This window comes from Herpailurus yagouaroundi, unplaced genomic scaffold (assembly GCF_014898765.1).
Source record: "Herpailurus yagouaroundi ecotype Mexico unplaced genomic scaffold, PumYag 160, whole genome shotgun sequence".
In the NCBI taxonomy this organism is placed as follows: Eukaryota; Metazoa; Chordata; class Mammalia; order Carnivora; family Felidae; genus Herpailurus; species Herpailurus yagouaroundi.
The window spans coordinates 43,689,249-43,715,684 of record NW_024412401.1 but is presented as its reverse complement, the minus strand read 5'-3'; the positions used below and the strand labels follow the sequence as shown (position 1 = coordinate 43,715,684).

At 50.5% G+C, this 26,436-nt stretch overlaps 1 protein-coding gene and 3 long non-coding RNA genes across 4 annotated transcripts in view; all 4 read left to right on the top strand.

Annotated features, from left to right (window-relative positions):
• Positions 1-301: 301 nt before the first annotated feature.
• LOC121034912 (uncharacterized) lies at positions 302-4,532 on the top strand. Its single transcript, XR_005792669.1, has 2 exons — positions 302-598; positions 686-4,532. It is a non-coding gene; the product is annotated as an uncharacterized LOC121034912 (long non-coding RNA).
• A 1,365-nt stretch (positions 4,533-5,897) lies between these two features.
• LOC121034911 (uncharacterized) lies at positions 5,898-12,982 on the top strand. Its single transcript, XR_005792668.1, has 3 exons — positions 5,898-6,059; positions 10,376-10,490; positions 12,255-12,982. It is a non-coding gene; the product is annotated as an uncharacterized LOC121034911 (long non-coding RNA).
• Positions 12,983-16,399: 3,417 nt separating this feature from the next.
• Positions 16,400-21,137, top strand: LOC121034910 (uncharacterized). Its single transcript, XR_005792667.1, has 2 exons — positions 16,400-16,531; positions 18,905-21,137. It is a non-coding gene; the product is annotated as an uncharacterized LOC121034910 (long non-coding RNA).
• A 4,411-nt stretch (positions 21,138-25,548) lies between these two features.
• The window catches only part of PHF19 (PHD finger protein 19), an 18,871-nt gene continuing 17,983 nt past the window's right edge, over positions 25,549-26,436 (top strand). The window contains exon 1 of the mRNA XM_040482138.1: positions 25,549-25,690. The gene's annotated coding sequence lies outside the window, so the exon portion shown is untranslated. The remainder of the gene's footprint in view (positions 25,691-26,436) is intronic.

Sequence of the window (26,436 nt, the reverse complement as noted above, 5' to 3'; positions counted from 1 at the left end):
CCCACAGCCTGGGCCAGGGGACAGGGATCTGTCCTCTGCCTTCTGGGATCTGTCCTCTGAACCCCAGCAGAGCAAACAGGACGTGCTCTCCCCTACTACCCTGCCTCCCTGCTGAGCTCGAGAGCAGACACTGACGAAGCCTCAGTTTTCACTTGTGCCACGTGGCTGAAAATTCTAATGTCCCAGTGTTGTGGCCAGGGTGCCAGGGTCACAGAAACCACTAGCTTTGTACACGGTGGATTCCCAGTCTGATGAAAACAGAAGGATCCCAAACAAGGGATCCCAAACAGATCCCAAACAAGGATCCCAAACAGCCGTGGGTGCCTCGCCGAACAGCAGACTCTGTGCCGAGGGCTTGCATGCGTCCCTTCAGGAACCTTGTGTAAAACCCCACGAGGAAGTGTGGTGATTTTCTCCCGTTTCATGGAGGAGGAAACCCAAGCTCTGAGGAGTAAAAATCATCCACTCAAGGTTACACAAGGGCCAGGAGCCAGAACTTGGATCCAGATCAGTCTATGCCAGGTCCAAACCCTACAGTCCAGTGACTTGATCCACATAATGTTGCGGAAACGACACAGAAGGGAGAGATCCGGTTTTCGTTCTGGGCAGACCACAAGTTGATTTTTTAAACAGCCGTAACAAAATGATGATAGCTTATTTATTGAGCACCTACTTTACTTGCAAGGACCACACTTAATATTGATAACTGGCTTGGGAGGAAGGTTATCATTTCCTTCACTCTATAGATGAAGGTACGAGTTCAGAGAGGCCAGGCAAGTTCCCCAAGGACACACAGCTGATAGGCAGGTTTCTGCCCCCACAACCAGAGGTTTTACCCACTGTGGCATCCTCTCCAGTGCTTTGGGGGATGGTCAAACAAATGAGAAGTGTGTCCAGCAGTCTTCTGGGCCGGCTGCCATCCCTTCTTCTCCAGGGGAGATGCCCACGCCCGGAGCACCACAAGGATGGAATGATGCAGGCCATGAGGAAGAAGGATGAAGTCAGGGGAGCACTGGCGTGCCAGTGACCCTTTGCCAGGAGCTGGATCTCATGTGCCACCTCAGCATCTGGGACGTGTGTGTCTGTTTAAGCAAAGCACATTCAAGTGGTCCAGACTTTGGGGGACCATTCCGGAGGGGGGTGTCACACTCAGCTGGGCCAAGGGGAAGGAGGCCCACTCTTCCTTTTCGGGTCCTTTCCTCAATCCCCGCCCATCTCACAGCCTTTTCCTCCTCAGAAAAGCTGGGGAGCACGGTGCTGGTGTTGTCATAGCTGTTACATGACCACCGTCCAGGCAGGGAGACCCAGAGCACTCGGCGGGTTGGGGGCTCCGGTGGTGGCCTGAGATTTCTCTCCTGGAGGTCAGCTGAGCCATCGTCCCTCGCCGCCCGCCATCCCGACCCTCTCCCCTCCCTCTGGGGCGGTAGGCTCCACTCTGGGAGAAGTGCAGCCTCTGTTCTCTGCGTACCGATGAAAACAAGGAGCTCAGAGGAGAAAAGTGACTCACCCGGGAGCACCCAGCTGCCAAGGGGCAGAGCCTGCCTGGGACCGGGGTCTTTTGCCACAACCCCCGGCCCTTCTCCCTGCACCCAGTAGCTTGTTGGTATGGATACTAAAGATTCTCTTTCTGGAAACAACGGATTTCTACCCCCCAGCCCACCCCCAAGCACAGCCCCACCTGTCGGGAAATCCCAGGGCCAGCAGTGGAATGGGAGCATTTGGGACAGTGGGTGAGAAAGCCCCCCCCCCCCCGCTACTGCTGTCCTCCCACGTATGGCTATAGGGGGCCAGGTGGGCAGGGTAATGAGGACACTCTGAACCCCCAAGACCGTCACAACGTCCCGTGTTCAGCCTACTCAGGACTCTATACTCTTGCTGTGGGATCTTGGGCCAGTCACCTGCCATCTCTGAGCTCATTTTCCCTCTCTGCACAGTGGACAGGTGGTTGGCGAGAGTCACAGGCCTCCAGCACTGACCATGTTGGATTCTGAGCGCAAAGAGTCTGACGGAGAGATGCCCTCTTCCCATGGGAATCTCCGGTGATATCTTTTCTCAGTCCTGGCCCCTGCTCCTTGAGGAGGACCTGAGGCTCTGGCCCTGTCTGCCCTCACAGGGCCGCCAGTCACGGCCTCCCCACAGTACACGAGCTGGATTCCCTCTGAGATGGGTCAAGGGGTGCAGGTCACTGAAGACCGTCTCCCCAAGCCTTACACTTGCATTTGGTCTGGGCTGCATGTGTTGGAGTCCAACAGTCCAGTTCAAGCCACGCCTCTGTCATTTAGTAGCCGCGTGTCCTTGGGCATGTTATTGAGCCTCCCCGTGCCTCAGTTTCCCCATGTGTGAAATGGTGATATTAAACTTCTACCTCATAGGGGCGTTGTGGGGTGAAGCAGGCCAACGTATGGCAAGGACGTGGTGAGCACATGGCCTGCACCTCATATTACTACTACAATCCTCATCACAGTCTTAACCCTCGGCCTCCAGCCCCCCCGAGGATCCATCAGTCAAAGCCATAACACCCTCTTCCCTCTTCCTGCCTCTGCCTCCAGATCAGTGAATGACTTTAGACCAGCCCCTTCCCCTCTGTGGGCCTCGGTGACCCTGCCTACAAAATGACCCTTGAACCTGAGGAGGGCAGGACCACCGTCTCTCTCCAGGGGTCTCCCCGGGGGGGGGGGGCACAGGACGCAGCACAGGGTCTGGCGCTCGGGGGACCACACAGGTGGGTATCCAGCATGCTCAGCACCGTGCTGCTTCTGCCAACTCTTACGTCGCCAGGATCCCAAGGAAGAACACGCGCCTCTTTCTCCCACAGGCATGGAACCTGGCTAAAGAGCGGATTAGGTTGTTAATATCTGGAGCATTCCTTTCTGAACTGCCGCCGGCTGTTTTCAGAGCCTTACCACCCGTGCCCACACCTCCTTCTGGCCCAGGGGTCTCCCTGAAGCTTGAAGGACAGCCCCGCCCCGTCCAAGGTTCAAGATGGAGCTGGAACACTGGTCCGGAGGGGGAACCTGACACAGACCACAGCCACCTTGGGGTTCCTGCTCCACTGGCTTTCCTGTGGTTTCCGCTGGTTCCTGCCTTTCTCCCTGGCTCCTGCCAGCTGGCCGGCCCCGCCCACTGGTGCAGGGGAAGGTTTGGCTCCGGAATAGGCTATCTGTTGGCCCCCAGAAAGACAGTGGAGGGTGCCCCAGAATGCAAGCACCTCTGGTCTAAACCCCAGCCTCCCACTGTACAGCTGGGCACGGAGAGGCCAGGGCAGGTGCCCAGGCCAGCGGGACGAGCCAGCGGGAGAGCTAGAACAAGAGCCCCAGGCCTCAAAGAGCACTTAGCTGGTCCCCTGCTCCCAACCAATCCACAGCCCGCGCAGGAGCAGAGCTAGGTGAGAGCCGAGCCTTGGGGAGGTCACCTGCCAGGAAAGAGCTCCAGGCCCCTTGTCAACAAGGAGAAAGCCAGCTTCCTGCTGCTCCCCAGACTTGGTTCTAGATGGCGGAGAGGAGAATAGACAGAAAGACAGGAAGAGCTTGTGAGGATGCTCAGCAGGTCCCTTGAGGTCCTCCGAAGTATCCAGAGGCCTGCAAGCCAGGGAGGCAGAGGGCACAGCCGCCTTTGCCCTGGAGAGATACTCAACGCTGTGCCCAGGTGTCATCGAGACCTTCCTTCACACAACCCTCTGTCCCCAGAGCACGTTCAAACCTGGACACCCTGGACAAACCTGGACATCCTTTGACCTTCACCAGAGCCTGTTACGAGTTGCCTTTTACAGGTGAGGAAACTGAGACTCATAGCGGTTGGGCAATGTGACATGGATGGGAAGGGTTCCCACTGGGTCCCCTCCTTGGCTCAGCTGCCAAATCACTAGGAACCTTTTGCAAGCCTCTTCCGGCTCTGGGCCTCGGTTTCCCCATGTGTAAAACGAGGCCGCTGTACCGATGGCCTCTGAGGACCCTCCAAGCAGTCAGGTGTCCCGGCACGGGGCAGCCCCGGGCTCCAGCCTGCCAGTGTATTGCCACCCCTCTTGCAGTTGAACAAGCACTTATATGCCCGGTAGCTTGTTGCATTTTCTCAGGCGTGGGCATCATCAGCCCCATCTTATGCACGAGGCAAGCAGAGTCAAGCAGGGACATGAAGTGACTCGCCCAAGGCCCCACACCGTGTTGGTGGTTGGGCTGCACTGTGAAGCTAGGAGATCTTACCAGACTTTCCACCTCGATTCCCTAGAGCTGTGCCCTCCAGCCTGGTAGTCACCGATACATGTGGCATGCTGACCTCCACATCCTAACCCCCGAAAGGGTGCCTACGCTGCCTTCCATGGCAAAGGGACTTTGCAAATGTGATTAAGGATCTCGGGACAGGGAGGTTATGGATTATCTGGGTGGACCCAATATGATCACAAGAATCCTCATAGGTGGGAGTCCAGGGGATCAGAGTCAGGGAAGGCAAAGCGACAGACAGCCAAAGCAGGGGGGAGAAGATGTGCCCATGGAAGCAAGGGTTGTGATGATGCCCTTTGGAGGCGGAGGAAGGGACACGTGGACGGCATGCAGGTGGCCCCCAGAAGCTGGAAAAGATAAGGAAGGAATTCTCCCCCGGAGTCTCCGGCGAGAACCCAGCTCTGCCAACACCTTGATTTTATTTTTTTTTTAATTTTTTTTTAACATTTATTTATTTTTGAGACAGAGAGAGAGCATGAACAGGGGTGGGTCAGAGAAAGAGGCAGACACAGAATATGAAACAGGCTCCAGGCTCTGAGCTGTCAGCACAGAGCCCGACGCAGGGCTTGAACCCACGAACTGTGAGATCATGACCTGAGCCGAAGTCGGACGCTTAACCGACTGAGCCACCCAGGCGCCCCAACACCTTGATTTTAAAAGCCCCCATAAGACTCATTTCAAGACTTGCGGCATCCAGAATCCTAAGATGATACATTTATGCTGTTTTGAGCCACTGAGATTGTGATAATGTGTTACCGTGGCAACTCGGAACTAAGGCCGCACTTGAAATGTGGTCACTCGAAATTGAGATGAGCTGTACCTCTAATACACGCATTTTGGGGCGCCTGGGTGGCTCAGTCGGTTGAGCGTCCCACTTCAGCTCAGGTCGTGATCTCACGGTCTGTGGGTTCAAGCCCTGCATCGGGCTCTGTGCTGACAGCTCAGAGCCTGGAGCCTGCTTGGGATTCTGAGTCTCCCTCTCTCTCTGCCCCTTCCCCACTCACACTCTGTCTCACTCTGTCTCTCAAAAATAAATGTAGGGGCTCCTGGGTGGCTCAGTCGGCTAAGTGTCCGACTTCAGCTCAGGTCACGATCTCCCGGCCAGTGAGTTCCAGCCCCGCGTCGGGCTCTGTGATGACAGCTCAGAGCCTGGAGCCTGTTTCGGATTCTGTGTCTCCGTCTCTCTCTGACCCACCCCGTTCATGCTCTATCTCTCTCTGTCTCAAAAATAAATAAACGTTAAAAAAAATAAATATAAATAAATAAATAAATAAATGTAAAATACACGCATTTCCAAGACTCACTGCAAAGAGGAGAATTTATTTCATGACAATTTTTATATTGACGACACGTTGAAATGACCCGCATTTCAATATGTTAGATTAACTATATGATGAAAATTAATTTCCCCGCTTCTTTCTTTAAGTGTCGATATTGGAAAATTCAGAATTACACACGCAGCTCGCACTGCATTCCCATGGGTCAGCGCTCTCGAGGTGGACTTTTCTCACTGCCTCGAGCTGGGCTGGGCAGACCGGGCCCCACCCCCTGTGCTATAGTTGGGGATGGGGCGGGGGGCTGGTGCTGGGGAGAAGAATCAGCCCCCCACCCACACTGCAGGTGGGGGTCAGATCAAGACCCTCCTCTCCCACGCCCCTCCCCCTGGGGCGAGTCCCGCTTCCGGCCCGGCCCACGTCCCTGCGAGACTTGACTTTTATTTTTAGCAGCCTCAGCGCCACTGGCTCTCAAGCTTGCTGGGTGTGGGCCAGCCCCAGGCCACCGTTTCCCTGCCAGCGGGGGTCTCCGGGGACCGGGCTCCACGTTTGGAGCCTCTCAGGGCTGGTAAGCAAGCCTCTCAACATCCCACGGCAAGTAGAGTATCATAATCTGCGTGTTTTCCATGTCGAGGCCCAGGCCAGGAGGTGCCTACAAGCGAGGAGGGGGCTGAGCAGAGTCCGAGCCTTTCCTCCCAAAGGCCTGACCCTGGGGACCCAACGCGGGCCGCTTGCCAGGTCTCATGCAGCCTTTCTCTGGGGGCATTTTATACCTTGGAAAGTATCCTAAGCAAGAGAAAAGGCCAGAAGCAATTTGGAAGGAGGTGGGGGTGGCTGAAACTTAGCTTCAGGCTGTGCAGGCAACATCTTCTAGAATAAAGTGGGTCCGAGTAGAAAAAAAAAAAAAAAAATCCATGCAAACATAAAGGCAAAGCTACATGAAAACCAGAGTTGCCTGATGGCTCAGAACCCAGACTCCAGCATCACGAATACCTGGCTTCCAGTCCCTGCCCCATCCCTTAGAGAGCTCTGGGTTGGCCTGCTCTGGGCCTCGTCTCCTCCCCTGCCCAGTCCGCACACATTAGCACTTGGAAGAGTGCTGACCTCATGCAGGAACCTGCCTAGTGGTGCCCGATGCTGGTGCCCAGCCCTTGAGAATGTTCCATGTTGTTAGTATTTACCAAGGGCTCCAGGTGTATCCAGCACTGTGTGAAACAGTTAAGTAATTCTCATTAACACAACAAGCTCGTGAGGTCCCCGCTGTCACTATTGCCATTGAAGAGAAGGAAACTGAGGCAGAGGCAGGGGATGTCCCTCTTCCAGCTATTGCGAGGGGCAGAGCCAGGGATTTTTTTGGTAATGGCTTTATTGAGATATAATTCACATGCCATACAATTCACCCCTTTAAAGTGTACAGGTCGGTGGTGTTTATATATATATATATATATACACACACACATATATATACATATATATATACACATATATACATATATATATACACACACATACATACTGGTGTATTTTTTTTTTGTTTCTTTGGTGAAATCCTAACTGATACCATCTAGATTCGTTTTTAGTTTTTTTTTTTCAACGTTTATTTTTGGGACAGAGAGAGACAGAGCATGAACGGGGGAGGGGCAGAGAGAGAGGGGGACACAGAATCGGAAACAGGCTCCAGGCTCTGAGCCATCAGCCCAGAGCCTGACGCGGGGCTCGAACTCACGGACCGCGAGATCGTGACCTGGCTGAAGTCGGACGCTTAACTGACTGCGCCACCCGGGCGCCCCATAGATTCGTTTTTAGTTTTAAATCACGTTCTATTTTCTAAGTACACATTTGTTTTTAAGCGGACAGATTATATAGTAATTTAAAAATAATATAAAGGTAGGGTATATTTTATGGCGAATAAATGATAGTTCAATAAAGCCATTGAAAAATAATACTATAAAAGTGATAGCTGCTCAGTACTTTTAAAAGGGAAGGGCAAATACAGAAAAGCATCCGACTACTCAGAGATGACTACTATTAACATGGTGGTATATTTCCTTCCAGACGTAGATATGGGGTATAGGTACAGATATGGATGAACCAGACACACACACAATCATCAATATTGGGATATGTGTACATCATTCTTTACCTTGCATTTCCTATTTCCTATTGACAGTTTTCTATACCATTAAAAAAAATATAAGGGCACTTGGGCGTCTCAGTCAGCGAAGTGCTAAGTGCCCAACTCTTGATTTCAGCTCAGGTCATGACCTCACGGTTCATGGGTTCGAGCCCCACATCGGGCTCCGCGCTGACACTGCAGAGATTGCTCAGGGTTGTCTCTCCCCTTTCTCTCTGCCCCTACGCCACTGGCTCTCTCTCTCTCAAAATAAAAGAAGAAACTCTAAAAAAAATTAAAACGAAAAGAATCTAGGAGCAACTGGGTGGCTCAGTCGGTTGAGCATCTGACTCTTGATTTCAGCTCAGGTCATGATCCCAGGGTCGTGGGATTGAGCCCTCCAAGCTGAGCTTGGAGCCTGCTTAAAATTCTCTCTCTCTCTCTCTCTCTCTCTCTCTGTCTCTCAGTCTTTTTTCTCCCTCTGCCCCTCTCCCCCACTCGCACTCTCTCTCTCAAAATAAATAAACGTTAAAAAAAATTAAATGGAATTGTATTTCATATTGTGTAATATGTCCTCATCCAAGTAAGTTCTGTGGTTTGTTAATAGCATTGTACCAATTTCAATTTCCTGGTTTTGAAAATGTCCCATAGTTACATAAGAAGCTGTCGCTGGGGAGAGCTAGGTGACGGGGTACCTGAGGATTCTGGACTATTTCTGCAACTTCCAAACAAAAGGGTAAAATGTAAAACCAATGTAGAAAAAGAGTCATTTTGATTCTCTTTTAATTTTGATGGACTCATTTTTTTATTTTATTTTTTTCAATATATGAAATTTATTGTCAAATTGGTTTCCATACAACACCCAGTGCTCATCCCAAAAGGTGCCCTCCTCAATATCCATCACCCACCCTCCCCTCCCTCCCACCCCCCATAACCCCTCAGTTTGTTCTCAGTTTTTAACAGTCTCTTATGCTTTGGCTCTCTTCCACTCTAACCTCTTTTTTTTTTTCCTTCCCCTCCCCCATGGGTTTCCGTTAAGTTTCTCAGGATCCACATAAGAGTGAAAACATATGGTATCTGCCTTTCTCTGTATGGCTTATATCACTTAGCATCACACTCTCCAGTTCCATCCACGTTGCTACAAAGGGCCATATTTCGTTCTTTCTCATTGCCGTGTAGTACTCCATTGTGTATATAAACCACAATTTCTTTATCCATTCATCAGTTGATGGACATTTAGGCTCTTTCCATAATTTGGCTATTGTTGGAGTGCTGCTATAAACATTGGGGTACAAGTGCCCCTATGCATCAGTACTCCTGTAATCCTTGGGTAAATTCCTAGCAGTGCTATTGCTGGGTCATAGGGTAGGTCTATTTTTAATTTTATGAGGAACCTCCACACTGTTTTCCAGAGCGGCTGCACCAATTTGCATTCCCACCAACAGTGCAAGAGGGTTCCCGTTTCTCCACATCCTCTCCAGCATCTATAGTCTCCTGATTTGTTCATTTTGGCCACTCTGACTGGCGTGAGGTGATATCTGAGTGTGGTTTTGATTTGTATTTCCCTGATGAGGAGCGACGTTGAGCATCTTTTCATGTGCCTGTTGGCCATCCGGATGTCTTCTTTAGAGAAGTGTCTATTCATGTTTTCTGCCCATTTCTTCACTGGGTTATTTGTTTTTCGGGTGTGGAGTTTGGTGAGCTCTTTGGATACTAGCCCTTTGGATGGACTCATTTTTTTTAAACTCTTTCCTCCATCAGAAATTTATTTTATATATAGCGAGAGGCAAGGCTCTTTTTTCCAGATGGCTGGCCAATCGTAGTAGCCTTCCTATGGAACCATTCTTTACCTGGTGATTTGTGCTGCTATCTTTATCATATACTGAAGCCTCTAGGTGATAAGGACTGTCTGTGAGCTGGTTGTGTTTTTTTTAATCTTTTTTTTTTTTTTTTTTTTTTTTTGCCATCTGTTACATCCTTTCCACTCTGTTTTGATTTTTATAGCTTTAGTGTGTTCTAAAATGTTCCAGGACAGCTGTTATTTTCCTTCACACATCGAATTACTCTTCTTAAAAAATGACTCTTGGGGTGCCTGGGTGGCTCAGTCGGTTAGGTATCCGACTTCGACTCAGGTCTTGATCTCAAGGCTCGTGAGTTCAAGCCCCGCCTTGGGCTCTGTGCTGACAGAGCCTGGAGCCTGTTTCAGATTCTGTGTCTCCCTCTCTCTCTCTGTCCTTCCCTCACTTGTTCCCTCTCTCTCTAAAATAAATATTAAAAAGAAATTTTAATGACTTATTTTTCAAGATATTTTGATTTTTTATTCTTCCAGATACAACAAACGTTATTAAATATTTCAAAGATTTCTTGTTGGACACTCATTAAACTTGCAGTGTAACTCGAGGGAAGCTGACAGCTGTACAATATCCAGTCTTCCCATCCAAGACCATCGTATGACAGAACCTGCCTTTATTTCTTTGTGTGTTTCTCAATAAGAATTTGTCGTTTCTTCTTGTAAATTTTTCAGATTTCTTGTTCAGTTTCATCATTGGTATTTTACGACTGAGATCTTCTTAATAAAAATTCTATTTTCTAGTTGGTTTTGTTGGTACGTAGATGGTACAGATATACAGGACTGTGATCACCTTTCCTATCCAGTTGCTTCACTGAATCTCTTATTAATCCTAGTAGCTTTTTCAGTTAACTCTCTTGGTTTCCAAGGGGCGCAAACAGATCCTCTTTAACTCAGCTTCATTTTGCCTCCTTTCCAACAGCAGTAGCACTCTGGAGCCACAGGACCATTGGGTGGATAAACACAAGCGAGTGATTTATGATCTACGAAGTTTAATTCCCTTGCACGTAAACTACGAAAATAATACCGAGATACAAGTAAGCATTGCCCAGCTTGCTGAGGTACTACAAGAATCAGATAAAATAGTTGATATCAACTCCAATTTCAGAGTCCTTAAGCAGTAATAGTGTCTTTTTCTCCCCCTCACCTTCTTGCTTCACATCTTACAGGGGTGGCTTACACTTGCAGATCAATGTTGAATAACAATGGTAACCGAAGTCCCTATTAGGTTCCTAATTTTAACTGGAGGGCTTTCCGGGCGTTACCAAAGAGCCTGTTAATCACGTGATCATGCTCCTATAGCTGGAGCAGAAACACAACAGGAAAATCACAGACCCTGTTTAAGGCCATTGGGCTCCCTTAAATTTGAGAGCTCAAAAACCTCCCACAATTTTATGTGTCCACTATTCATCAATGAAGCTGAAAAAAAAAAAGATTTTATTGAAAATCTTGCTGGAGGTTGCTATGTTTTGTTTTCTTTCTTTCTTTTTTTTTTTTTTTGAAAGACAGAGAACAGGCAGAGAAAGAACAGAGAGAGAGAAACAGAATCCAAAGCAGGCTCCAGGCTGTCAGCACAGAGCCCTAGGCAGGGCTCGAACTCACCCACCGTGAGATCATGACCTGAGCCAAAGTCAGACGCTTAACAGACTGAGCCACCCAGGCGCCCCTGTTTTGTTTTCTTAAGGAGTCAATTCCTTTATGAGTTTCAGCAACTCTGGAATCCAAGTGAGAAAAACCCCCAGGATGCCAGGGTAAAGTTTCAGCAGGGCCTGTCTCCTTGTGGAGCTCAGACAGAAAGAGCACTGGACCTGGGTCCTTTAACCTAGCTTCAGATCCCCATGGAGTGGGGGAGGGAGGGGGAGAGCTCCTTGCTAGCTGCCTGACTTTGGACAAGTCCTATTAGCGGCCCTGAGCCCAGCTGTCATCAAGGGCGGAGCTGAATATCCAAGCCCGGGGCCATTCCCTGGGATCACACTCTGAGATCCTGACACAGGGAAGCTTCCCCTGGGAGTGGTAGGTGGGAGGGAACTGAGCGCTCAGGGTGACTGTGGGCTGGGTTTAAGGGGGAAAATTCCTAAAGCCTTCTCCCAATACATTGTCTATGAAGTGTTGACTCATCAAATCCTCCTAACATCTACTAAGTTCCTGGCACCGTGCTAGTCCCGGGAATCAGTGGTCAACAGCCCCGCGCCCCGGGTGGCTGGGGAGACAGACAACACAGGAGCACAAATAAACTTTCTTTGTGCTTTCTTGCAGGAGGACGGGGCAGGGGCGACCCGTGCAGCGCCCGGCCGATCGAGCGCCGCAGTCGGCTTCCTCCCTTCACCCGCAGCCAGAAGGAATGCGTTGAGCGACGCTTGCATTCCAAGCACGCGGTTCTGCTCTCCCAGGAGCCGGTTCCCGGACCGCGCCAGGCCCTCCCGGGGCAGCCAGGGCCTCTCCAGGCCTCCGGGGCCTCCTGCCCCGCCTTAGCCACCCCCTGCCTGAGCGCCGCCCAGGGGGGCGAAGAGAGGGCCTGACCAGAGGGAGCGAGCTAACCTGTGTAGGGGGGGACGCTGGGCGCCAGCAGGTGCCCTTCCAGCAGCCCCACCAGGGACTTGCCAGGGGCTGCAACGTGGTCTAGAAGGACCGGGGCAAGGCGGCCCCAGGGGCCTCAGGAATCCCAAGGATCCTGTTTTTCTGTTGCAGAAAAAAAACCAAACATTTCAAATAAAAATCCCAAGGTTGGCATTTAGGGGCCCAATCAACCCTTCCAATCAGGTTTCCGGTAACTTTGTCTTCTTTTCTCCTCCCTGCTGAAGCCCTTGTCTTAGGGTCTGTGACTGACGGTGCCCGTCCCCGAGCAGCACCGGGTGGCAATCAACACTCCAAGGTTGGCTTGATGCTTGACCAGGTGAGGGGATTGCTCGGCACCCACCGGGGGAGGCCCGATTCCCACATCAGTCTCATTTCCCTGACAGACTCCTACTGTAGAAGCACCGGCCTTCTTTACAGATGAGGGAGTTCAGGCTGGGAGCTGGAACCCAGGCTCTACTCCACTGGTCTACAAACGGCACGTGCATCCAAATCACCCTGAGGGCTTATTAGAACACGGAGTGCTGGGCCCACACCCAGGTTTTGTGACTCAGTAGTTCTGGGGTGGGGTGGGGTGATTTGCATTTATCACACATTCCCAGTTGATGCTGATGCTTTTGGTGCCGGGACCACACTTTGGGAACCTCTGCCCTCCACAACGATGCCCCCTCTGGATCAATTTTTGGCATTTAGGCAGACCTTATGTTCCCCATAATGCCACTTCCCGCGGCGAAGATCTGTGATGAATTTACCTAACCCAACACGATACTACAGGGCTACGTTCCTGACTGTCCACCTGATGTTCTGTCCCCAGAGGACTGCCCTCCCCGTGCTCCATTCAGTCCTCGGGAAGTGCTCCCCCTGAACACCAGCAGGGCACAAATTTCCTACAGTGGGGGTGCGGCCATCAAGCAATGAGGGTAAATGACCCTTCATGATGGATTTGCTCCTAAGTGATCACTAGGAAAGGGGCCGCTCAGGGCCAGGGAAGGAGCTGGAAAGCTTGGGGGAAACTGCCAGAGGCTTCCAGAAAAGGGGTGTTCAGGACTCGGGCTGGGGAGCTGAGTTATGCACGGGGCAGGACAGGGTCTTCAGCACCTGAGCACGCTGGAGAGTGATGCCCGCCCCCTCACCCCCCCCGCCCCCCCCCCCCCCCCCCCCCCACCCCCCCACCCCCACCCCCAACAGGAAGCGACCTGCCATCACTGCTGTAACCACGGGGGCCCTGGGCGTGGTAAGCAGAGACTTGGGACAGAGAGCTGAGGAACTGGAGACCTTCCCAGAACTCATTTCCATTTTATTCCCCAGCGTGTACATGTGGCTTCGTTGTCAGATTCTAGCGGGCTTGAGCAGAGCAAGAGTCTATTCTCACTCATGCTGCACCTTATTAATTAGGCTATTAAAGAATGACATCATATATGAGGGAGCTCTTGTTAATAGTCACAGCCGCTATTTATCAAGTGCCTGCTATGTACCAGGCACTTTACATACATAATCCCACTCAATCCTCCAACAGCTCTGATGAATAAGGTGAGTGCTGAGATTCTCCCCATTTTACAGGTGGGAAAATGAAGGCTGAGAGAGGTTAAGTAATTTGTGTGAGGTCCTAGTGGCTGGGAAATGACAGACCTATTGTCTCTCCATCTCTAAACTGTCGCTTTCCACCCTAACATCCTGCCCTCTTTCCTGAACACCTGCTGTGCAAGGCTCTGGGTGGTTCTGCAAGATGAATCATTTAAGCAGTCACTTACTCAACGAACCTTTTTTTGAGCACTTGCTACTTTGTATGGGCTTATTTATTTATAGCATGCCTTGTTCCAGAAAACACATAACAGAACTTCTGTATTTGAGAGACTAACATTTTAAAGGTGTGGTCACGGGACGAGTGACAAATGGAAAACAGAAGTTGAAAAGGTCAGAAGAGCCCAGGAATGAAACAGCGATCCAAAGTACAGGCCTTGAGGTCCTACGTGGTACAGAGACAGGCTACAGGTTGTCCTCTGAGCTCTCCAGCAGCCAAAACCAGATCCCACGCCGTTCGGGATCCATGAACCAGTTGCAAGAGGAGAAACATGACTCCCGTAGGTCCCAGGACCAGAGAGGCCTTTTCCCGGTGCGTTCGCAGAAGAGACAGAGCATCATCAAACATAGGGAGCGATGTCCACAACGCTGCACATACAGCACAGGTGTCAGGGGCCCTTTCCCGTAGGCCCTCCATGCTGGCCCAAGTCCTGCAGCCTTTCTGCAGCAGGGAGAGGATGACAGCACAGGGCAAGCATGCCTCGCCCTGGCTTAATCCATATGCAGTGTTTGTAGGAAACATTTACAGCAAACTTGCAGTCAACTGGCTAAATGCAGTCCTCGGGTGAGCTTTGTTTGGTCCGAGAAGGATATTTAAATTGATTGGATTACAAGGGGGTATATGCACCCCGATGTTCATACCAGCGTTATCAACAATAGGCAAATCACAGGGGCACCCGGGGGCTCAGTCGGTTGAGCATCTGACTTCAGCCCAGGTCATGATCTCACGTTCATGAGTTCGATCCCCACGTCCGGCTCTGTGCTGACAGCTTAGAGCCTGGAGCCTGCTTCGGAGTCTGTGTCTCCCTCTCTCTCTCTCTCTCTGCCCCTCCTCCACTTGTGCTCTGTCTCCCTCTCTCTCTCTCAAAAATAAATAAACATTAAAAAAAGAAACGATAGCCAAGTTACGGAAGCAGCCCAAGCGTCCACGACTGATGAATGGATAAAAAACATACACTTATGGAGGGGTGCCTGGGTGGCTCAGTCGGTTAAGCGGCCGACTTCGGCTCAGGTCATGATCTCACGGTCCGTGAGTTCGAGCCCCGTGTCGGGCTCTGTGCTGACAGCTCAGAGCCTGAAGCCTGTTTCAGATTCTGTGCCTCCCTCTCTCTGACCCTCCCCCGTTCATGCTCTGTCTCTCCCTGTCTCAAAAATAAATAAACGTTAAAAAAAAATAAAAAAAAAAACATACACCATGGAATATTACTGAGTCATCAAAAGGAATTGGAATCTTGCCATTGGCAATGACATGGTTGGAGCTACAGTGTATTATGCTAAGTGTATTTGTCAGAGAAAGACAGATACCATATGATTTCACCCATATGTGAAATTTAAGAAACAAAACAAATGAGCAAGGGGAGAGACAAACTAGGAAACAGACTCTTTTGGTTTTTTTTAATGTTCACTTTTGACAGAGAGAGAGAGCATGAGTGGGGGGTGGGGGAGGGAAGAGAGAGAGGGAGACACAGCATCCAAGGCAGGCTCCAGGCTCTGAGCTGTCAGCACAGAACCTGACACCGGGCTCGAACCCACGAACAGCAAGATCACGACCTGAGCCGAAGTCGGACGCTCGACCGACGGAGCCACCCAGGTACTCCGGAAACAGACTCTTAACTATGGAGAACTGATGCTTACCAGAGGGGGTGGGGTGGGGTGTGGGGATGGGTGAAACAGGTGATGGGGATTAAGGAGGGCACTTGTGATGAGCACTGGGTGATGGATAGAAGTGTATAGAAACGCTGAATATTGTATACCCGAAACTAATGCTACGTGTTCACTGACTGGAAATTAAATAAAAACTTTTAAAACGTGATTGAATCACTTGTCAACTTTAAACTGTTAGATTTCACAGAAAAATCCAGATTTGGGAGGTCTATTAAAAAAGAATGGGGGGGGGCGGAGAATGACAACATGGGGCCCACATTCCCAAAGAACAAGGATTGGCTAGGGCTAAGTAGTTTTCCAATCCCCTCCCGTGGTTCCCTGAAGACGCTTTATGTTGTTAACTTCCTTGCCTGGCGTTGCAAGTCCTGGGGAGCTCGAAGCCCCGAGCTGTAGCACACGGGCGTGCATCAGAATCATCCAGTAACTTGTTCACATTGCGGGGTCCCAGATGGGCTCCTTGGATCCGGGGTGGGGCTCAGAAAGGCATCCTTCTCCCAAGTATTGTGATGCAGGTGGTCCCTCCTAATAGGCCTGGAAGGTTGGGAGGGGGGTGCAGCAGGGCAGGGGGTATATAGCTACTGAGCACCGCTGCTCCAGGTAGGAGCATGAATAGTGCTTCTTTCAACACAACCTGTGGCAAGTTCAATGGAGCTGTGAGTTCAAGATCATGCTCTGTGAGAGGTGCCCTGAGTACAGCTCCTCTGAGCTGCCGGGGAAGTCCTAAGTCAAGTGCTGTAAATCACAGTGCTGTTCAACCTTGGCCACACATAAGAACCACCTGGGGAAGTTTTCAACCCATGCTCCCCAACCCCAGGCCCAGCCCTCCCCCCCTCCCCCGACCAATTAAATCCGAGCTTGCAGGATGAGAACACGGGTGTCTGCGTTTCAAGGCTCCCGAGGTGATCTCAGGATGTGCTGCCGGGTGTGAGGCACAGGACTGCAAAACTGAGCACTTTCTCTGAGCCAGAGCCGGTATTGAATGTAGAGACACAGAGATGAACAAAGGTCCCAGAAGGGAGCGGACTGCACAGTAAGTGCGGTGAGGACCCTGGGGAGCCCTTGCAGAAACACCTCACCCGTCCTGGGAGACTCAAACTGTCTCCCCCTGTTCTCTGGAGGAGAGGCCTGGGCTAAGTTTGGGAGTAAATACCACCCAGCCGCATAAAGAAGCAGGAGGAAAATCCCAGCCAAAGCAAGGGTACAGTCCAAGATGCTGAGGCCCAAGAGGAGGGGGGAGAAGGTGGAGCTGAAGGTTGTCTGGCACTGCCCCCGCCGGATCAAGGCTGGGGGTGGGGAGCATAAGAGGCCACAGAGGCGGGAAGGGGCCAAGTCACAAGGCGGTTGAACTTGACCCTGACACTAGGAGGCACCTCTGGAGCGTTTTAAGTCAAAGAGTCAGAGGGCTGAACAAACCCATGATTTGCTGGAGTTACCAAGGAGGGCTTCCTGGAGGAGGTCAGACTTGAGTGGAGACAGGGGTAGCGTTTGGAACTCTGACAGGGAGGGAGAGCTGGGGGCATTCTGATCGGCCGGGGGCAGTTAAAGCTCTTGAAAACCCTTCCCTCCCCCACGCCCTTTGAAACCCTTTGAATCACAGCCTGCCTGGGTCAAAGACGTGTTTGTTATTTGAAAGCTGTGTTTTCTCTTTAAGAGATTCTGGGCCCCATCCTTTGACTAGGAACCAGGAAGGAGTGAAGAATGCAGCCTCTTGCCCAGAGAGCTAATTGTCGAAATGCTGTGGGCCTCACCAGGTTTTATGGTGTCACTGATCTCTATCCCCCGACAGCCCCTCATCTCTAACCGGTCAGCTTTCAGTATATTTTTATGGGCTGCCCCAAAGCCAGCCGGAAGCTTTTTTTTTCCTATAAACTTTCCCTGAGACAAGTAGCCGAGTTTCACATATTGAAATGAAAACGTCAAAGGGCTTGTTTACAATATATATATACACATAATCTCATTTGTGAAGCTTCAGCTCACGAAACCCACATCAGAGTCCAACGACGTCTGTCCTTTTTTTTCTGCAAAGCTGATGGTCAAGTTAGGACAACCATAAAAATCACTTGCTTGCTTGTTTATCCATTCACTCGCCAAACATTTACTGGGCATTCACAAGGTGCCAGGCTGTGAACTGGGCACCAGGATGAAAAGATGCCTCGGGCATGGGTGCTCCAACACCAGCGCCCTCTAGGGCTCAAAATACAAAGCGTTTTCACCTGCAGTTTTGTGAGCTGTCCGTGCTGTTGTTCTCCCCACTTTTCAGAGGAGGAAATCGAGGCTCTTAGAGGTGAGGTAACGTGCCCAGAATCAGGATGCCGGTAAGTGGTAGAACTTGATCTCAGGACACGCAAGTTCACATCTAAGTTCTGTCCACTTGGCTGCTTTTTAAGCAACACCATGTAACTGTTAGTGGCTTCAGAAGGACAACGGCTCCAAAGGTTTAGCCGTCACTTGTAGTCTGTCCAATACCTACCCCCCACCTAGAGTCCTGCTTTCCTTTGGGGGGAATTCCCCGTCGTGAAGAAGGAAAAAACTAGCATCCATTGCCCATGGCCACCGTTACTGTAAAAGCAAAGTGAAGCCAGATTCTTCCCCAGCGTCTCCTCCTACCTGGACAGTGAATAGGCATGGTGAGATACAACCTCAGCCGATCAGGTACTCATTCCACAGGCTGACTCCTGAGCGAGTGGTGAGTGGATCCTTGCTGGTAAAATTCAGTCTCAGTCGAGGCCCCTGGATCAGACTGTGCCTGCAGTATTCCATTGGCTGGGGTTCCCGTGGTTCCCTGGACTCCCCTCACTGTCCTCCCTGCTGTGGTCCTTCCCTGCTGAAGATGGCCACAGACAGTCCTGGTTACTTGTAACCAAGAATCCCGACTACTACAAAATCATAGGTCCCCAGCCCGTTTACAGAGCCGGCAGGAAATAGCCCCCTTCCCATGGTGCTGTGGGCACCGATCAAGGAGATTCTTCCCAGGAAAACCATTTTTGAATGCTGGGAAAACGTTGGCATAGCCTCTCTTGCCAACGCCTGAGAAATATCCTTGCAGACAGATCCGTTTGTCCGGGCTGCTGCTCGCAACCTGAAAAGCCAGGCGCGACCTGGTCTGTCTCCCCACACGGTTCCAGACCTCTCGGCTCTTCCAACTGCTGCCAAGCTTGCTCTTCTACAACCCCGTTCCCACCTGGATCCTTCTGGACCTTCTGTGGTCACGAGGGTGGACAAGGAGACTGAAGTGAAACCCGGGGGTCTGGTCTGCGTATGGAGGGATGGGCTGGGGTATGCGGACAGAGGGCTAAAAGGGTAAGATCTGTTCTCGAGGCGTGAAGAAGTTCTCCAGCAAAACAGAACCAACTGGAGAAATACATATAATGTCATTAATTCATTAATTCATTCAGAGATCCCTTTATTTTAGGAAACTGGCTATCATGGCTGTGGGACTGCCAAGTCTAAAATCCACAAGGCAGGGCTGGAAACAAGCAGGAGTCGGTGCTACAGGCTTGAGAAGGCATTTCTTCTTCCCCAGGAAACCCCAGTTTTTGCTCTTAAGGCCTTCAACTGATTGGATAAGGCCCACCCACACTACAAGAGGTAATCTTTATTTAAATGAACTTATTATAGATGTTAACCACATCTACTGGATACCTTCCCTGCCATGCCTAGATCAGTGTTTGATCAACCACCTGGGCGCTAGGGCCTAGCCAAATGGATGCAGAAAATTAACCATCACAGAAGGCTCACCCCAGTGGGGTATCCCTGATCAGTCCCATACGCTCTTCCTTCCCGGGTGCACACTGCTCTGGACTCCCTCTCAAGCTTCTCTTCCAACCACCCCCACCCGGCCACCGTACACACCCTGTGTCTGTCCAGGCCTCACAGGTGAGATCCAGACACTAAAGCTCAGAGCCACATCTGGAATGAAGAGCTCTGAGTTCACAGCCTCCTACCCAGGGCGTCTCCCACGCAAGCTGGGGAGCTGCCTCCACGCGGCGCTGGCCCAGATGTTTCCTCTCTTCCCTGGCAGGAGGCGAATGGGACCTTGAATTGTAATCTTGGAAGAAGCTGCTGCAAGACACAGATCTGAGCGGTCCTAGCTAAACTTCTTGGCACTACTGCCCCACTCCAGACCCAAAGATCAGGGAGCAGGACAGGCCCCAGAGAGAGACCAGACTTGAGATTTTCTTCTGAGAGCACCAAAAGAGTGAGGATTATCTTGGAATTGCTGTAGAATTCTGGTGGCAGAATCACAGGCTCTCCAAGCTGAAAGGTCACTTAGATGTTCCCCCACCCTCTGAAATTCATGAGAATGTCACGTATCACAGAACACTCCACCAGAAGGGTTTTTAAACAAAGTCTGGCAGTCGAAAAACTCAAGAGGACTGTTGGAGATCCGACAAAAGCAACATGACGTAAATCTCTGGGCAAGGAGGCAGAAGCCTTGATCACATGATGGCTCGGCTGCTGATTTACCACTTGACCTTGAACAAATCTTTCCTGGACGACCTTGAGCAAGCTTGCTCTCCAGGCACTGGTTTTCCCACCTGAAAACGAGGAGTGCGCTACTTGACTTGGAAAGTCTTCTCTGGTTGTTGTGACTCCCTGCCTCCCGAGTCTGGTATCTAACATGTTCTAGCTGCATGACCTTGGACATATCACTTAACCTCCTTAACCTCTGTTTCATTATCTGCAAAATGGGGGAATCATAATCCCTGCCTTGCTCGTCTTGTATACTTGCTGTGGGGATGGAGTGAGAGGTGTGAGGTTACCCTGGGTGAAGTACAAAGTGCTATTCACATCTAATGTATTATTGCAAGGTGAAATATCATTGTATGATGTATCTAGGGTATCTGAAGCTGCACAAGCCCCTACAAGACCCAATTTGTCCCCAATTCACAGGGGACAAAGGGCACGGGGGTTAAAGGCTCTGGAGCCAGACTACCTGGGTTCGTGGCTTACCTCTGCCAAGTTTCCTCATGAGTGAAATGGAATAATAATAGCTCATGTGAAGCCCAGGGCAGAGCCTGGCGTGTGGCATGGGCTCCATCCACGTCGGTGATTATCGTGATCATTCCATCATGAAGCAAAGGAGGCAGGGTGGGGCCATGAGAGGACCGGTGGCTTTTGAATACACCAGACCCAGCTGGGTTCAAGTCTCAGTTCTACCATTACCAGGTGAATCATACACGTGGCCACGTTCTACATCCACTGTCTTCTTTTTTGCTCTCCTCTGATGGCTCCTGGGTCCAGTGCTTGTCCATTTTCCCTCTCTTTTGGGGCTGGACACTTGGTTACCCACGTTGATTGATTGATTCATGGACTGCTTGATCCAGAAGAGATGCCTGGAAAATATTGGAATTCACTAGCATGAAAGGCTCCTCTGTATTTTAATGTGTGGATAATTTGAAAGATGTCTTTAATCCTTTCTGGAAGTATCTGCTATAAAATGGCATAGATGGACTAAATACCAGTGCCCTTGCTTTGGGCTTGAATTCCGTTTCTCTGTCTGTCTGTCTATCCATCAACTCTTTCTTTTACAACCACACTACTTGTATCATATCAATCAAAGTTCTGATTGAATGTAATAATGTGGACCTAATTCATATGAAAGAGAAGACAAAATATAATAAATGCAGCATTTGGTGGTCAAATCTTTATAGAAAAGCCTTTGTGGAGAAAGACTGGGAACTACTCGCTTGTTCTAAATGTTAGGGTTTAACCAGTGAGTAAGTCGGAAGCCCGGAGTATTCAAAGTTACCCAGAGAGGGAAAAACCAAGCTTACGTTAAGTTCATAGAATGAAATAACAGTTGTCAGAAGGAACTTAGAGACCCTCGATATTTGCTCAGGGCCATCACACCGGGTGCATTAACCCACCATCGCAGTCACCTGTCGATCGAGGAGTCTGTCCCTCCAATCCCACCTGCCAGCTCTGGACCAGACATTTTTTGAGCCCAGAGGCTGTCTTACTCATCTTCACGGTGCCTCTCTCTCTCTCTCTCTGCTGCCCACCTCCTCTCTCTCTCACACAGTGCCCGCCTGCAGCATGTTTCCCTAAAAGGCTGCTGAATCTTCAAATGTGAGTAAAGCACCACTTTAACAGATGGGGAGCCCGCATTTTGGAGGAGAGAAGAGGGCCCCACCTTCGGTTCCACAGCAAGTCTGGGGGGAGGGCCAGGAGGATCCCCTGTGTCTCCGTGTAGTCGCTCTTCTACCCTCCTGAACTCCAAGAGGGGGACAGGCTCTTGCCTTCTCTCATTTCCTCACAAAAGCCACAGGTAAAGGCGTTTATGGCCTGGCAGCTAACCAAGACCATGGTTCTTCAATAGGTCACGGTCTGACCCCACCAAATGTTGTTGCCGTTGTCTTTAATTTTTAAATGGTGTTAACAGTCACGCCTTCTACCATAATTTGGAAACTCTCCGGCACCTCATGCCGGGGACATTATAAACTGACCCCCAAGTTCAGGCAATGAAACACAGACCCACCTGGCTGGTCACCTGGCTTCAAGGTGAAAGTAACTTTACTGTAGTTATTTCCAAAAATTGTATTACAATAATAATTACTCATATTTGTGAAATGCATTTCTTCTTTGTTCAAGCACGTTCATATACCCCCAGCTTATCTAGCATTAGTGCTGTGCTTTTCAAGTAGGTGATTTTACTGTGTAGGAATTACATATGCCTCAATGAAGCTTTTTTTTTTTTTAGTTTATTTTGAGAGAGAGAGAGAGCAGGGGAGGGGCAGAGAAAGGGAGAGAGAGAGAGAGAGAGAGAGAGAGAGAGAATCCCTAGTGGTTTCCTCACTGCCAGCACAGAGCCTGAGGCGGGGCTCAAACTCACAAACTGTGAGATCATGACCTGAGCCAAGATTAAGAGCTGGATGCTCACTGAGCCACCCAGGCACTCCTCAGTGAAACTGACTTTATTTTTTTTTAAATTTTTTTTTAACATTTATTTATTTTTGAGACAGAGAGAGAGACACAGCATGAACAGGGGAGGGGCAGAGAGAGAGGGGGACACAGAATGGGAAGCAGGCTCCAGGCTCTGAGCCATCAGCCCAGAGCCTGACGCGGGGCTCGAACTCATGGACCGCGAGATCGTGACCTGAGCTGAAGTCGGACGCTTAACCGACTGAGCCACCCAGGCGCCCCTGAAACTGACTTTAAAAGACAAAGGGTGGCTCAGTGGGTTAAGCATCTGACTCTTGATCTTGACTCAGGTCACGATCTCACGGTTCATGGGTTCGAGCCCCACCTCAGGCTCTGTGCTGACAGCTCAGAGCCTGGAGCCTGCTTCGGATTCTGTGTCTCCCTCTCTCTCTCTCTCTCTCTCTGCCGCTCCCCTGCTTGTGCTCTGTCTCTCAAAAATAAATAAACCTTAAAGAAAATTTAAAAGACAATGAAAATCACAGGTGATGTTCGTGTTCTTCCTTGTGCTTTTCTGTATTTTCCAAGCTGTCCCTAATCGGAAGAAAAAACTAGAACAGTGCAGTGCACCGAAGAAGGATGAATTACTGTAAGGCCCGTGATCTGCTCTAGAGGTTCTGGCCTTTGGGAGTCTCCGGTGATGGGCAGGCGCTAAGACACAGCGGAGGGGAAGGGACCCGTCCTCCCTCTCTAGGGTATGTGACCCTGGAGAAATCACTTCCCCAAGCCTCCATTCTCTCCCCTGTAAATGGATCTGAAGCCTGCCGTGCCCAGCTCCCCAACTCTGGCAAACCTCCTTGCCAGATGTGTTAGGACATTGTAGCTGTGATGGCCCTGCACCCGTGACAGGTAGTGTTATTACCAAACCTCCTCCGCTCTACAGTCTCCTGGTCTCCTCACCTCCCCCATCTTTAAAATTGCCAAATATTTCAGAGGCGCCTGGCCGGCTTTCTTGGGAGAGTGTGCGATGATCTTAGGGTTGTGAGGGTGAGCCCCGTGTTGGGTGTAGCGATTACTAAAAAAATAAGCCAGCAAATATTCTAAACATACAGAAAATAGAGAAAAAGTTTCAGGCTTGAGGAGGAGAAGGGTCAGACAGACCAGCTATGGACTGGCCACCCAGCTCTGTCAACTCTTCACACTTTGCCACCTCTGCTTGAGATATTCTTCTTTTTCCTAAGAAATCATCACAGATAGAATTCAATCCCCTGTGGGTCTCTTTCTGATCGCCTTCCCAACCCTCCCTTCCCAGAGGTTATCCACTGTTCTAAATTTGGTGTCTTTGGTTTCCTGCACACGTTTTAATAGTTTTTGGACACGACTATATCCCTAAAAATATATATATGGACAGTTTTGAGTGTTTAAAAAAAAACCAAAAATTTTTCTATCACGCTGTACCTATTCTATAACTTGACGCTGTTTTGGTTTTTTTTTTTCTGGATAATATCTGTGTTCAAGCTTATTGCCTTGGTTTATTTTCACTCCCAGTAGATCATTCCACTGTATGAACAGATCACGATGTGTCTATCTCTGGACAGCTGTAGATGGACAATTAATGAAGGTCTAAGTTTTCAGAATTATATGCTGAGTGAGTGGATCACTGTAGCACAGAAACGGGCACCTTTGAGTTTATGAGAGGTTGTCAACACTTCGCCAATGTAGCTGGAGACACTTACATCTCTACCAATGGTGTATGAGGGTTTTAAGCATGTCACATGCTCAGCACCCTGCCCCTCTCCCCACGTGGACAGACTCTCACTCTTGGCCCGTCTGGTGGACGTGAAATGGTGTGGCACAGGCTCTTCTCGTTTGCATGTCTCACATGGCCAGTGAGGTTGAACTTCTTTTCATATTTTTGGCCATTTAGGTTTCCTCTTTTGTGAATGGCCCACTGATATCCTTAACCCTTTTTAAACCACCCCCCCCCTTTTTTTTTTAGCCATTGGATTGCCTTTTTCTTGTTTGTCCACACTTTCAGCCCACTTCTGCCAGATCCCAAAGCAAATTCAGATCATGGCACTTCCCGAAGCTCTCTCTAGAACATCCAAAGCTTAGCTTGTAACCTTGCTAGTGGCCCTGGTTTGCCTGTGGGCTGTAAATCAAGTTCAACCCCAAACTCAGCTCCACTTTCTTTCTCTTCCGACCTCACCTTCCACTGCTTCCCTCCATCCACCTGAACTCCAGCCCCATAAACACAACCTTCTCTGTCCCAGGCTTTCTGCAATGCTGTTCCCTCCTCCTGGAAGGCTCACCTCCCTATTTCTGCATTCTACCTACTGCCACTTTCCCCGTGAAATTTATACTCTCTTCTCGATTCAGAGTCAGAGCTGCCTCTAAGTAATCACTGGTGCCATCATACTTTTCTGGTGGCATTTATTATTTCCTAATTTGTACTGTTTTGGCAACTCGCTTTAGGGGTGCCTGGGGGGCTCAGTCAGTTAAGTGACCGACTTTGGCTCAGGTCATGATCTCACAGTTCGTGGGTTCGAGCCCCGCATCGGGCTCTGTGAAGACAGCTTGGAGCCTGGAGTCTACTTCAGATTCTGTGTCTCCCTCTCTCTCCGCCCCTCCCCCACTCACACTCTGTCTCTCTCTCTCTCTCTCTCTCTCTCTCAACTAAATAAATATTTTTTAAAAAAAACTCGCTTTGCATACCTTTTCCTTTACAAATGTACCTGCTCCTTCATTATGTTATTTTAACCTTCATTCATAGTCTGATTTTAACCTCATCCATGCAACAGCCCGAGATGGGGTGGTGTTAACAACTCCTTTGGACAGATGTGGAAACACAGCCCAAAGGGCTACTCGCTTACCCAAGATCGTATACTGGCCCAGAGGCAGAGCTGGATTTGAAGCCTGGACTCTCCCAATTCCACTTCTGGATCACTGCACCCCCCAGGGTGCACTCAATGAATATGTAATTCCTTGAAACTACAAGGATCGCAGGGTGCCAGGGACTGTGCAAATGTCAACTCTGATCTTCACAGCAACTCTATTCAGATAAGAAAACTCAGGGTCCCACGGCCAGCAATTAGTGGAGCTGGCCTTTCAGACCCAGAGGTAAGCTTCTACTTCCATAATCTCCGCCACTGGCATCCCGAAGGCAGAGCCAGCCAGCCGGAGAGATCAGAGCCCAAGGCGGGGAGGCAAAGGGCCAATGGTGGGCAACTTGACAGTGAACATGGAAGGCTGGGATGCGGATGCCCACTGACCACACCCACGATGTGCACACTGCCCCCAGACTCCACGGAGTGTCTGCAGAACGCGACGGTAGCAGGTCAGAGGAGGGCTGAGGGATGGGGTGGGGGGTTGTTTGCAAGTGTTCACCCCACCCCCACAGAGTGAGTCTGGATACGGACAAGTCTGCACCCCCCCCCCCTCCCCAGGGCAAGGACTCTAGGTGACTGGAGTCATGTCCAGGGCCTCAGTCAGCTATTCCTATGACCCTGTGCGTTGTTTTTCACGGTGTGCCATTTATTTATACTTTGTGTTTGTGTGCCTGGTATGTATTCGCGATTCCATCTTTGTGTTTCGTTCCTGTGCGTTGTGTTCGTGTGCCATGCGTCTGGTGTCGTGGGCCTGTTGTTTGTCTACCTTACGTGCATGTTCCGTTGCGTGTCCGTGCCGAGCACACTCTGCGTCTCTCCTCGTATCTGTGTCCAGTCTGTGTCTCCATTGTGTGCCGTGTGTACCGTGTGTCGGGAACTTGGGTCTGTGCTGCGTGCGCTGTGGATCTACGTTATGCTTGCGCTGGTCTCCGGCCCGACTGTCCACGCGGCGAGCGCCGGCTGCTGCGTGTTTACGTGTGTGAATCCCGTCCGGCCGCCCCGGGCCTGGGTCCCCGCCTGCAGCCAGTGCGCGTCCGCACCTCCCCGCCGCGCGTCTGGGCCAGCGGGAGGTCTGCGCCCCGCGCGCTGCGTAGTGTGTTTCCTCCAGCGGCGCGGGGCGGTGCTTCCGCGTGTGCCTGCGGCGTGGCCGGGTCGCGGCGGGCTCCGCGTCCCCGTGCTGTCGCGCCGCGTGCCT